Genomic DNA, 15056 nt, shown 5'->3' with positions numbered 1-15056 from the left:
GTAATTTCATGACATTTACATCCCAAATGTTTCAGCATTTCACGACATTTACATCCCAAATGTTTCGTCACTTCATAACATTTACATCACAAACGTTTCGTCATTTCATGACATTTGCATCCCAAATGTTTCGTCATTTCATGACATTTACATCCCAAACGTTTCGGCAATTCACGACATTTACATCCCAAACGTTTCATCACTTCATAATATTTACATCCCAAACGTTTCGGCATTTCACGACATTTACATCCCAAACGTTTCATCACTTCATAATATTTACATCCCAAACGTTTCGGCATTTCACGACATTTACATCCCAAATGTTTCGTCATTTCATGACATTTACATCCCAAACGTTTCGGCAATTCACGACATTTGCATCCCAAATGTTTCGTAATTTCATGACATTTACATCCCAAATGTTTCAGCATTTCACGACATTTACATCCCAAATGTTTCGTCACTTCATAACATTTACATCACAAACGTTTCGTCATTTCATGACATTTGCATCCCAAATGTTTCGTAATTTCATGACATTTACATCCCAAATGTTTCAGCATTTCACGACATTTACATCCCAAATGTTTCGTCACTTCATAACATTTACATCACAAACGTTTCGTCATTTCATGACATTTGCATCCCAAATGTTTCGTCATTTCATGACATTTACATCCCAAACGTTTCGGCAATTCACGACATTTACATCCCAAACGTTTCATCACTTCATAATATTTACATCCCAAACGTTTCGTCATTTCATAACATTTACATCCCAAACGTTTCGTCACTTCATAACATTTACATCCCAAACGTTTCGGCATTTCACGACATTTTCATCCCAAATGTTTCGTCATTTCATGACATTTACACCCCAAACAATTACTTATTTCATGACATTTACATCTCAAACATTTCGTCATTTCATGGCATTTACATACCAAACATTTCGTCACTTCATGACATTTACACCCCAAACTTTTCCTCCTTTCATGAGATATTTACACCCCAAATGTTTCATTTCATGATATTTACATCTCAAACGTTTCCTCATTTCATGACATTTACATCCCAAACATTACGTCACTTCATGACATATACAGCCCGAACGTTTCGACTCCCACATTACCTAAAGCAATTTACTCAAGTATATAAGTGCTAAAATTAATATTCTTCGTACCATATATGACCTTAGATGAAATAAAAGAGTGAAACAGATTAATAAATATTCCAAAAAGGGAGCTGTGAAAAGCGTCTTTAATTAATAAATATTAAAAAGGAGGAATGATTTGATAATATAATAAACAAATATTAAAAAGGAGGAATGGTTTGATAATATAATAAACAAATATTAAAAAGGAGGAATGGTTTGATAATATAATAAACAAATATTAAAAAGGAGGAATTGTTTGATAATATAATAAACAAATATTAAAAAGGAGGAATGGTTTGATAATATAATAAACAAATATTAAAAAGGAGGAATGGATTGATAATATAATAAACAAATATTAAAAAGGAGGAACGATTTGATAATATAATAAAGTTATTGCAAAGGAAAGGAACTTAATATCCAGAAAAAAAGCAATTGTTGAGTGTGTACTAGAAACAGGTAAATAGGATAATGTGTCTACGAATGTTAGGTACTGTTGACAAGCCTTCTAGCCTGGCTGTTCATGCTGTGGAAGTATTCCGCACGAGTGGTTCATCCGTGATTTACAAGATACTGAAAATCAATATTAACATAAACATTTATTAATATTATTTTTATTATTATTATTATTATCAGCTAAGCTACAACCCTAGTTAGAAAAGCAAGATGCTTTAAGCCCAAGGGCTCCAACAGGGAAAAATAGCCCAGTGAGGAGACGAAATAAGGAAATAAATAAACGATATAAGAAGTAATGAAAATTAAAATAAAATGTTTTAAAAAACATTAACAACATTAAAACAAATATTTAATACATAAACTATAAAAAGGACTTATGTCAGTCTGTTCAACACAAAAAATATTTGCTCCAAGTTTGAACTATTGAAGTTCTACTGATTCAACTACCCGATTAGGAAGATCATTCCACAACTTGGTAACAGCGGGAATAAAATTTCTAGAATACTGTGTAGTATTGAGCCTCATGATGGAGAAGGCCTGGCTATTAGAATTAACTGCCTGCCTAGTATTACGAACAGGATGGAATTATGCAGGAAGATCTGAATGTAAAGGATGGTCAGAGTAATGAAATATCTTATGCAACATGCATGAACTAATTGAACGACGGTGCCAGAGATTAATATCTAGATCATGAATAAGAAATTTAATAGACCTTAAGTTTCTGTTCAAGAAATTAAGATGAGAATCAGCAGCTGAACACCAGACAGGAGAACAATACTCGAAATTAAAATTAGAATTTAGAATTTTGAGCGAAGATAATTTAACCCACCCTAAGGATATATATATATATATATATATATATATATATATATATATATATATATATATATATATATATATATATATATACATATATATATATATATATATATATATATATATATATACATATATAAATATACATATATAAATATATATATATATATATATATATACATATATATATACATATATAAATATATATATATATATATATACATATATATATACATATATAAATATATATATATATATACATATATAAATATATATATATATATATATATATATATATATATATATGTATATATATATATATATATATATTTATATATGTATATATATATATATTTATATATGTATATATATATGTATATATATATATATATTTATATATGTATATATATATGTATATATATATATATATATATATATATATATATATATATATATATATATATATATATAAGGATATACAGAGGAAGAGGATAAGCCAATGATTATCCTTTTAACAATGAAAAAACAACCGCATTAACGTCATGGTTTAATAGGTCATGCTGACAATGACGTCACGCAGATTCTCGCCAATCACGAGAGAGGACGTCACGCAGATTCTCGCCAATCACGAGAGAGGACGAGACGCCTCCGTAGCCAAAATGCCTCGTTGGCTGGCTTTGAGCCAAAGGGTTTATTATCAAGGCTCCATATAACCTCAGCCCACATATACAGGGGAGGAAATGTAAAGAATAATAAAGAATAATAATAAAGAATAAAGATGGGAGATGATAATTACAGTGGGAACTTTGCAGTAGGGAAATAATTTAACGACATACATGAATATATATCTCCCCTATATAATAAAGCAAGTGTCTCGGTATATAAATATATATATATATATGTGTGTGTGTGTGTGTGTGTATATACATGTATGTGTATATATATATGTATGTATGTATATATATATATATACTTATATATATTGTATATATACATATACTGAATATATACATAATTTATATATATATATATATATATATATATATATATATATATATATATATATATATATATATTGTATATAAACATATACTGGAGATATATATATATATATATATATATATATATATATATATATATATATATATATATATATTGTATATAAACATATACTGGAGATATATATATATATATATATATATATATATATATATATATATATATATATATATATATATATATATATATATATATATATATACACACATATATATATACACATGATAAATTTTGCACATTTAGACGTGTTTTTTATATTCAAATAAGCCAAACATTTTACTACCTTAATATCCAAGAAACTGGACCAGGGTTCGATTCCCCGGCCGGTCAGAAGCTATTATCTTTGAGTTGATTCCCCCTTGGGTCTCTGATCCCGAGGTATAAGAGAATCCAGATAATTAAGGTAGTAAAATAAATGGCTTATTTGAATCTCTCTCTCTCTCTCTCTCTCTCTCTCTCTCTCTCTCTCTCTCTCTCTCTCTCTCTCTCTCTCTCTCTCGCCTATTACAGTGCAAAGGCCTCAGACATGCCCTCCCACTTGCGTCTGTTTATGGTCTTTTATGCCAGTCCACACCCACAAACTTTGATAGTTCGTCAATCCATCGTCTTCTCTTCCTTCCCCTGCCCCCCCCCCTCTCTCTCTCTCTCTCTCTTTCTTTCTCTCTCTCTCTCTCTCTCTCTCTCTCTCTCTCTCTCTCTCTCTCTCTCTCTCTCTCTCTCTCTCTCTCTCTCTCTACCAGCTGTCTTTCACGAAAGCCAAGAAAGGACAATTGGAGATCTGCCCGGGGTCAATAGAACAAAATCGACTCACAGCGCCATCGCCAGTAGCCAAAATATACATAAATATTGTATATATTCATAATGTAAATTAAATCATGAAGTTACAATTAAATCATTCATTATGAATTATACGTAGTAAGTTGGCTAGGGCACCAGCCACACGTTGATACTACCGCTAGAGAGTTATGGGATCCTTTAGCTGGCCAGACAGTACTACATTGGATCCTTCTCTCTGGTTACGGTTCATTTTCCCTTTGCCTACACATACACCGAATAGTCTGGCCTATTCTCTACACCTTCTCCTCTGTCCCTGTACACCTGACAACATTGAGATTACCAAACAATTCTTCATCACTCAAGGGGTTAACTACTGCGCTGTAATTGTTCAGTAGCCACTCTCCTCTTGGCAAAGATAGAAGAGACTCTTAAGCTATGGTAAGCAGCTCTTCTAGGAGAAGAACACTCCAAAATCAAACCATTGTTCTCTAGTCTTGGGTAGTGCCATAGCATCTGTACCATGGTCTTCCACTGTCTTGGGTTAGAGTTCTCTTGCTTAAGGGTACACTCGGGCACACTATTCTATCTTATTTCTCTTCCTCTTGTTTTTTTTAAAGTGTTTATAGTTTATATTGATATTCATTTTAATGTTACCGTTCTTAAAATATTTCTTTTTCCTTGTTTCCTTTCCTCACTGAGCTATTTTCCCTGTTGGAGCCCTTGGGCTTGTAGCATCCTAGCGTAGCTTGTAATAATAATAATAATAAAAATAAAAATAATAACAACAATAATAATAATAATAATAATAATAATAATAATAATAATAATAATAACAATATCAATAATAATAATAATAATATCAATAATAATAACAATAACAATAAAAATAATAATAACAACAATAATAATAATAAACAATAATAATAATCAAGAATTACTTTGAATGCTGAAAAAAAAACATAAAAATTCACGTAAAACAATTTGAAACTCAAAATTCTAAAACTCGTGAAAAAAAAATTAAAAGATAACATCCAGTATAAAGAGCAAGACGTGACTCCGTTTATTTCCTCAGAATAAACAAGTTCTAAAAATAGGTTGGAAAAAAAATATATATAGAAATTATCTCCGTCTAGACGTTTGGCAATCAGTTAGTTACAGTATATGGGTTTATTCAGTCACCTCAAATAGATATTTTCACCGTCAAAGCAATTATCATTTGGAAGTTTTTAAACTCTCATCTCGATGATGTCTTCGATAACAGCTGATAACTATTTTCAAATAGGGGGTATAAGTTTGCCAGAGCCCAAGCCACCCGTTGAGATGCTACCGCTAGAGCAGTGGTTCCCAACCTGGGGGAAATTTCCCCCTGGGGGGAAATTTGAAGCTACCAGGGGGGAAATAATTACACTACCTACTAACTAAAAAAAAATATCAGGTGACAAAGCTAGCCCTGATATTGATACACTGGTGCACAAGAAGCAGCCTCAACCTTCTCGCAAATTCAATTTTGAAGTAGAAGAATAAACAAAAGTCCTTTTATTTTGCTACTAGCCGATCTCCATATACTGATAAACAAATAGTTACAGAGTAAAATGGATAGAGAGCGGTTAGTAACAACTAACCTCATAGCTCTATGGCTATGCGGTTAGTTGTTACTAACAGCTCTCCATACATTTTACTCTGTAACTATTTGTTTATCAGTATATTTGTATAATGGAAAAATGAATTAGTAAGTCGTCACAGTGTGTTTCAACTACTCTTTCCCTCATATACATGAAGGGGGAAATCTGGAGGGTTGCATTGGGTGCAGGGGGAAATGACAGGAAAAAGGTTGGGAACCACTGCGCTAGAGAGTTATTGGCTCCTCTGACTGGCTAGACAGTACTACGTTGTATCCCTCTCGCTGGTTACGGTTCACTTTCCCTTTGCCTACACATACACCGAATAGTCTGGCCTATTCTTTCTACATTCTCATCTATCCCCATAAACCTATTAACATTAAGATTACCAAATAATTCTTCTTTGTTCAAGGGGTTAACTACTGCACAGTAGTTGTCCAATAGCTACTTTCCTCTTGCTAATGGTAGAAGAGACTCGTTAGCTTTGGTAAGCAACTCTTCTAGGAGAAGGACACTCCACTGAAACCAGAAGGGAAATTGCTGGTTGCTTACCAGTGATACTTCCAATAATACTGGAGTAATCGCTAGTTTGGGAGACTATGCAGAATGAGAAGTTTCTCCCATGATGAGGTTAGTTTCTGAGGACATTCCTGTCGAACCAAAATTTTTTAGTCATGCTTAAGGAACCTGGCTACTTCCCTTTGTTTGCTGAAACAAGCGGTCGATGTGTTATCAGCCTAATCTGGTCCTTTATTATTGTCATGCAGCTGAGTAATTGATTGAAAACTGTCCTCAGATTGTGGCAAAAGGAGGTCACCTCTCTTGGTCCTGCAGCATTGCCTCCTGGATGGCGACAGGATAAGTCGATTGTCGATACAATCCCGAGGCGAGTCTAGACCGAATAGGTACTAAATAGGTAAGCGTGAATGCTCGAGATGCAAGACATTCTCAAGCTCTGGGTTTGAATTGGAAACCAAAGCCTAGAGGATGAGGATGGAAATTCTGATGGACCAAAGGATGGGTATGTAGATATGCATATCCTTTGGGTTCACTGAGTGCAAGAAGTCATCTTACTAATGGCCAACCAAGTGAGGCTTGCCACCCTCCTGATGGCAGAGCGTACAATATTTGTCATCATTCTTTGGAAAGGGAAAAAGATCAAACAACAAATGTCAGTCAACTTTCTCACAGTAAGTGTTGAGAGTAGAGACTTGAAAAACCATTAGGAAGACTTCAAATGTATTCCTTTCCCTCGTGTTCCTTTGGGATCCAAAGGTCCATTAGTGAGGTGGCTGCAGTGTCAGAAGGTCTTTACCTTCAGTTTGTTTGGGGATGTCAAGCTGCAGGTCAAGGAGAAGTATACGACTACACCCAACCCAAGATCAACAGGAACCTGCACGGGTGATCCTGAGAGAGACTTCAGTGGCAGTGTTGTACTCGCTGAAATGACAGAAAGGGTGATGGAGTCCCAGAAGCATCTCGAGGCAGAAGAGGGACAATGGAAGCTACCAACGTCCTGACCAATAGTCCTCATGTTCGGTCTCATACGAGACCTAGCAGTGGTAACTCCTGTACCTAGTACCAATAAAACCTTTCTTGAAACAAAGTTTGGTACAACATTACTCCCACGAGACTCGAGAAACTCAGCCTGGTCGGTCGTTTTGTGCTCTGGTGACTTTTTCCTTATTTTTAGGTTGGGCTTTCCCTTATTGGGAAAGTATCAGTACACATTGCTTTCCACTCTACCAGAGAGAGTGAGTTACAAGGAGTTACAAAATAAACTTCCAGGAAGGGGAAAGAAAGGCAGTGACCTAATTATTATTGGTGCCTAGTGAGTACACTCGTCTTGTGAGAAAAAAGCACACGTAGAGGGTGTGTGAGCTTCTATAATGTGTACAAATCGATCTAAAGTACTCATGGATGGTTTTTGATATGTGTTCTCTTACCTCGCAAGCAAGGTGAGATCATATTAATATTCTTTACACGAGGGAGGGTTCTCTCAAGGGGAGAAAAGCAGTAAGAGTCCAGGTTACGAGATTTCTACTGATCAGTCTTCCTGAACTTCTTTGATAAATCAATGTTTCAATCGCTACAATTAAATGCCTATCCTTGATCAGAGAGGACCAATGCTGACGACCGTGTGATCACAACATGTGGACCCCTAGCGCATGAAAATCTTAGGCGAGGAAGTGATCGCGAGCATGGAAGATTAGGCGCCAATCAAGCGAAGAGGATATAAGCATGAAAGTGATCGAGCATGTGGAGAAGCTCATGGAGGTAATCATGATCCTGGAGATGATTGTGCAAGTTGAAACGAGCATTGATCCGGTCGTGTTAGTGGTCATCTGAGCGATAGTTTTCATGCCCATGGAGAATGGTCTCGTGAAGATTGTTCTCTCTATGAGCAGCTTTTTTCACACGTAAGTATATAGGTTCTCGTTGCTTGTAAGAGCCAGAAGAGCAATCGGAAAACTTATCTGAGTAGCTTGTAAAGATAGTGGTCTCATAGAACTTTGTGCGATTCGAGAAGTTGCTAAAGTGTCCAGGAACATCCCTGGCAGGAGTACAAATACAAAATCTTCAGGACTTCCTACACAATCGTATGCCAAAATCATAGAAACGGTACATCTATACACCATCATACAAAAGCATACAGTATCTATTAGTATTTAAGAAATCAAAATGCAAGAAGGATACAATTGTAACAGGAAAAGGAATTTTGTTCCCACAGAATCTATGACTCCGTAAGTTTCCCCAGAAAACAAAAAGATGTGAGAACTCAAAAGGGAGTAAAGTCATGTCTATCAGAGACAATTATGACATAAGAGGATGATTTAACCTATTCGTAAATGAGGGCCGATAAGAGATAATACAACACATAGTTCCAAAATTTTAAAAAGAAATAATACAGTATACAAGAATTGATACAAGATGAAAATTATTTAAGCCAGTTACGATTAAAACATACCTGAAGCATAAAATATTACATCATTAAAGGTTTAAAGGTCGCTCATGAATGGCAGAAGCAAGGGAAAGTTACAATACCCTAGCAAGATGATATCCTAAAGACTGATTATATGCACATATAATCAGCACTCCAGTTCTCTCTAGGACAAGGCAATGGCTGTCGATGACTCAGCAGGAAGATATATGGGCTCCCCAACAGGAATAATAGCCCAGTGATGAAAGGAAATAAGGAAACATAGAACTCTGACCCAAGACAGTGCAAGACCATAGTACAGAGGCTATGACACTACTCAAGACTAGAGAACAATGGTTTGATTTCAAAGTGTCTCCTTCTAGGAGAGCTGCTTATCTTAGTTAAAGAATCGCTCCTAACCCTACCAAGAGGAACACAGTAACTAAACGATTACTCTACAGTGCAGTAGTTAACCCATTGAGTGAAGAAGAATTTCTTTGTTATCTTAGTGATGTCAGGTGTCTGAAGTAAAAGGAGAAGAATGTGAAAAGAATATGCCAGACTATTTGGTGTAATTGTAGTCAAAGGAAAAATTATCCATAACCGGAGAGGAATCCCATGTACTACTATCTGGCCAGTCAAAGGACCCAATAACTCTCTAGCGGTAGTATCTAATCGGGTGGCTAGTACCTTGGCCAACCTACTATCTATGATGAAGTTTTGAGTATTTGAAAGACTATGTACTTAACAGAAAGTACTGTATATGGATAGAAAATTCTTATAGTTTCATTTCTCTTGCCCTACTTTAGGTCCAATTCTTTTACATTTATGCTATTAATCTGTCTAATTTTCTTCAGTGACACAGCAGACAATTGAAGCTATTCATGGATGACACAATTCTACTTCTTTTGACTGGCCCCTCCTCTATCAGAAAATGATATAAAACGAATTTTGAGCAAAGTGAAAAATCTATTTTTGGGTGAGTGCCATGTCGTCCTGATGGAAGGGTTTCCTTAGGTAGCCTTCTAAGAGATATTTGATACAGAATATTAAACCGAAGGTCTCCAGGATTCTAACTCCTGGCGCGAGTATCCAATTAAGGATATCGCATATCAGGGGACGTATTTTTTTAGATATGACATAGCAATCTTCACCCCGAATAGATTTAACTCTTTGATGTAAGGGGGAAGAGTGGCAAAAGAAAGGGGGTGCCATTCTAGGTACCCAGTGGACCTCCTATCCGTACTACTACCGGCCGCCTTTCCTTTACTTGTCTTTAAGCAGGAATAGCCGCAGATAGAGTAGTTTCAGGTGGGGTCAGCAAAAGGGTGGGTCCATCAGGACGACATGGCACTCTCACCCAAAAATAGATTTTTCACTTTGCTCAAAATCCGTTTTTTGGGCTCGGCCATGTCATCCTGATGGAAGCATGTCAGAGTACTGTATCTGTGGGTTTGTGTATGTGCCTTCTACCTTGAACGGATTCCTTATCTGGTCTCCTAGACCTGTATATGAAATTCCAGCTAACTGTCCTTTCCACTAAGCCTGGAACTGGCTTAGTGCTTCCTGCCCCCCTGCAGGGAAAGTGTCGACCTCGACAATAAGGATTCAAGGTTTCTATTTCCGTTGGAACAAAAGGGAAACTTTTAGATGGTTACCTTTAATTACCTTGGAAATCTGTACTGATTTCCAGTTACCTCTATATAAAGGGATGAAATAAAACTCTGGCATGTTTTATTTAAATGCAACTGAGGTGCCAAATAAGAAGCAGATACATTTTTTATCTTTATTTGGCAATTAAATCATGAAATGTAGTTACATAAGGTAAGAATCTGATCCAGCATTAATACACATCAGGGTTCATATATTGACCTTTAAAGGAAGAATATATATAATTTCATTATTGGAATAATGCCACTCATTGGAGATGTGAAACCAAATCTGTCTGACTTGCTCAGATTTTGGACATGCGTGAACACTGTGATGCAAACGTTCACACGGCACTGGTGTTATTGGTCAGATTATTCACCTATATAGAACAGTCTGTTAATCACCGAATGATTTGCACTAGAAGGCTATACCCATGCACCCGATACACTGTCAAGTCCCAAAACAGTCCACTGTTCATCGCAGCACTAGACGAAGGGTTTCATGACACTACCCGCCGCCACCACAAAGCGTTTTATTTCATGTACATGCTTCGCATAGTGTTTATAGAAGATCCTGGATGATTTCAACCCAGTGTATGAGCGGAGCCTCTCAAAGTCCATGTGTTGAAAGAAATTCAACGAAGAAGCAACTTTTCTCGGATCGTGACCTATGGGTGTACCGTCAGGATCCACTCTGCGAATAAAGTAGGTGAGCTTCACTCTCAGTTGTCTTAGGGATAGGTTTGATCCTGAAGTTTCGCCTCTGAAGACCTGTCCTCCCTTGAAGTTTGAAGTTCTTCGAAGATGACCTTAAGACACTCTACTGGGCATAGAGAGACATCTTCCTTCAGTGGGCAAATTCTCCAAGGACCCCCACCTCTTAGTGGGTAGCTCATTCTTGGCAAGAAAGGCAGGATCAGGGAAAAGGTTCAGTTCTCCTGTGTCTAGGAACTGAATATGGCCTTCGTTTCTGGATAAGGCCACTATTTCACTAACTCTAGCCCCTGAGGCTATTGCAAACAGAAAGATGACTTTCTGTATTAGATCCTTTAGAGTACAATCTTCATTGTTTAGGTTCGAAGCATAGTGCAAGACTTTGCCCACAGACCACGTAATGGGCTTTGGAGGGGTTGCTGGATTGAGTCTAGCGCATGCTTTTGGGATCTTATCGAAGATTTCACTAGTGAGGTCCACCTCAAAGGCGTACAGAAGTGGTCTAGTCAAGGCCGACTTACACGTGGTAATCGTGGTGGAAGCCAGGCCTTGTTCGTGTAGGTATATGAAGAAAGCGAGACAGAAATCTATCGATATTTCTGTTGGTTTCCTTGTTTTCACAAAGGACACCCATTCCTTCCATGACGATTCATATTGTCTCCTGGTCGAACTTGACTTATACTTTTCGATGAAGTCAACTTTATCCTTCGAGATTCCAAACTTTTTGTTCGCCGCTATGACGAGAAAATCATGAGATGTAGGTTGTTGGTTCTCGAGGATGAAGCATAGACAGTCGAATTCTGGACCAGTTGGGATAAAACTGGGTTCGGCACAGAAACAGCTTCAGTTTCAATTCTAGAACTAGAGGGAACCAATTCCTTTTGGGCCATTTGGGGGCCACTACTGCTGCTATCCCTTTGAAGGATCTTAGCTTGTCGAGGACTCTTAGCAGGAGATTGGTTGGTGGAAACAGGTAAATGTGATTCCACCTGTTCCAGTCGAGGGACATGGCATCTATCGCTTCTGCTTGAGGGTTCGTATAAAGGCCTACGTAGCGAGGTAGTCTCTTATTGTCACTCATTGCGCAGAGGTCGATCTGCAGTTCCGGGACTTTTTCCGAGATGAAGGAGAATGAGTCTGTGTCTAGGGACCATTCTGTCTCTATCGGCATCCGCCTGGTGAACTGCTGATAAGTGCCATCCCCTCTTCCTTACCAGGTAGAAGATGGCTAATAACACATGGTTGATGTGAGGTGATCTCGAGCCTTGTCGATTTAGACATTCTACTATCACTTCGTTGTCCAGGACCAATCTGATGTGGATTGCTCTACGAGGGGATAGTTTGTTCAAAGTCAGGAAAACTGCCATAGCTTCCAAGATGTTCATGTGAAAGGTTTTGAACTGGTGCGACCAATTCCCTTGCACTTTTCTCTCGTGAGAATGGCCTCCCCATCCTTCCAAGGAGGCGTCCGTGTGTATCACCACTGATGGTTGTGGTGGTTGCAGGGGAATTGTCCATGCTAGGCTCTTGGCTGTTGCCATAACTGCATGCGCAATAGGGTCGGGGTCAACCTTTGTTGATCTCTTCGAGCGTTTGATGCGTATCTTCTCCAGACTCCTGGCGCATCTTTTAGATGTGCTTTAAGCACCGGGTCTGTTACTGCTGCAAACTGGAGAGAGCCCAATACTCTTTCCTGTTGGTGTCTTGAAATGCTCTTGTGACGGATTAGTCTTTTGACAGCTCCCGCTATCTCTCTCCTCTTCTTAAATGGAATGGAGAGGTGGTGTGACTTTATGTCCCATTGGATTCCTAACCATTGGAACTTCTGAGCTGGAGAAAGGCGAGACTTCTTGCGGTTGATCTTGAAGCCCAGGTGTTCCAGGAACTGGATCACCTTTTTGGCTGCTTGCAGACAAGTAGTCTTGGATGCTGCCCACAGCAACCAATCGTCTAGATATGCTACCACTTGAACTACTTTGGAGTGTAGCTGCTGGACGAGTGTAGCTGCTAGCTTCGTGAATATCCTTGGGGCTATGTTCAGTCCAAAGGGCATTTGAAGACTAATTTCTTCTTCCGAAGCTTGAATCCTAGGTAGGAGGAGAAGGGGCGGCTGACTGGCAGATGCCAGTAAGCGTCTGCCGGGTCTATTGAGACTGTGTACGCCCCTTTTGGTAGAAGGGTTCTTATGTGTTGCAAAGTAAGCATTCGGAACTTGTTGTTCTCGAACTTGAGTGGAGACAAGTCTAGAATTACTCTGAGTTTATCAGAGTCTTTCTTGGGACCACAAAACAGCCTTCCCTGAAATTTGATGGACTTTGCTTTCCTTATTACCTTCTTGTTCAAGAGTTCTGAGGTATATTCTTCTAACGAGGGGGTGGAGTGTTGAAAGAATTCTGGAAAACGGGGTGAAGTTCTGTTCCATCTCCACCCAAGTCCATTTGTGATTAGGCTGTGGGCCCAGGGATCGAAGGTCCAGAGATCCCGAAAGTGGTACAGTCTGCCTCCTACCTGGGACCCCTCATTGCTTGGGAGGTCCTGAGGACTTGTTTCCGTGACCACGTTCTCCTCGGCCCCGTGAGGGGTTTCCGGAGGAACTTCTCCTTGGGCCTTTTCCTTTGTAAGGGCAAAAGGTGGTCCAGTGCCTCTCGAAGCCAGGGTTAAATGCTGGCGACTGGGCTACCCGCTGTTGAGGGACCATTTGAAAGGTGGTCTAAGGCTGGGCTACCAGTTGAGGCATCGTGGTCATGGTCACGGCAGGAGGTTGCGCAGGGCTGCGTGGTCTCCTTGCCTTTTTGTTCTTAGGCTGGGGACCTCCATCTGAGGAGGATTTCCTCTTTGAGGTCATGCCCCACTTTTGGAGAAGGTTCCTATTCTCCGTGCCTGCTCTGGCTATGACCTCTCGGACCATATCCTGTGGGAAAAGGTCCTTACCCCAGATGCACGATGAAATCAGCTTCCTGGGTTCGTGTTTTACTGTCGCTGAGGCAAACACATGCTCTCTGCAGGCTCTCCTTGCTCTGATGAAAGCATGTAAGTCTTTCACAAGGGTTCCCACGTGAGACTTAGCCGGGAAAATATACATTTCTGGGGCGTTATGTAGGCCTGTGCTCATCTCCAGGCAGTTCTGATGAGAAAGGGAGGTCTGGCAACTTCGGAAGGTTCTCATTGAACTGCTGGGCTGCTATCTCTGGATCCAATTTCGAAACGGAGAAGGTTAGGGGGACGTCTTTTCACTTCTCGCAGGTAGGCATTGCTAGAGAGAATGGTTTGCATTCCTCTAGAGTTGGGCAGGGTTTGCCCTCTTCGACTAAAGCTTTCTCCGAAAAGGGGAAAGAGATGGAGGAAAGAGCAATAAAAGTGGGATGCCTCTTGCTCAGTGCTGAGACTTTGGAGTTGGTATATCCGGCTCCTATCAAGGACTTTAAAAGGATGGCTTGCGCCTTGTCATGTTCGAAGACAATGACTTCCTTTAGTACAGTTTCCTCACGGGATGCAAGTTCATCCTGCAGTCTCGCTTAACAGTCTGGGTAAGCTGAAAATCTGGGCCAGAACTCAAGATCTTCAATTAGTTTGGCTCCCAACTTCTCCGAGATGAGTAGTTTCCCATTCATCATGGGCATATGCTCCGCATACCTCCAGGGGTTGGTTTCGGAGCAGTGAGGGAGATCCGAAACTCTAAGGGGCTTCTTAGTGGAGCCCCTGGAAGGTCCAGGGTGGTCCCTTTCCTATAGCAGTCTCTGATTTTGTTGGATAGACTGCTTCATCGTCTCCTGTTCCTTCTGGAACGCTTCCAACATCCATTGGATCGACGTGAGGATCGCTTCACTCTTGTCGACCTGTGTAGCTGGTTGAGGAGTAAGGGCTGAAGAGGTTGACGGCATAGGTTG

This window comes from Palaemon carinicauda, unplaced genomic scaffold (assembly GCF_036898095.1).
Source record: "Palaemon carinicauda isolate YSFRI2023 unplaced genomic scaffold, ASM3689809v2 scaffold47, whole genome shotgun sequence".
Classification (NCBI taxonomy): domain Eukaryota; kingdom Metazoa; phylum Arthropoda; class Malacostraca; order Decapoda; family Palaemonidae; genus Palaemon; species Palaemon carinicauda.
This window is presented reverse-complemented; position numbering follows the sequence as displayed.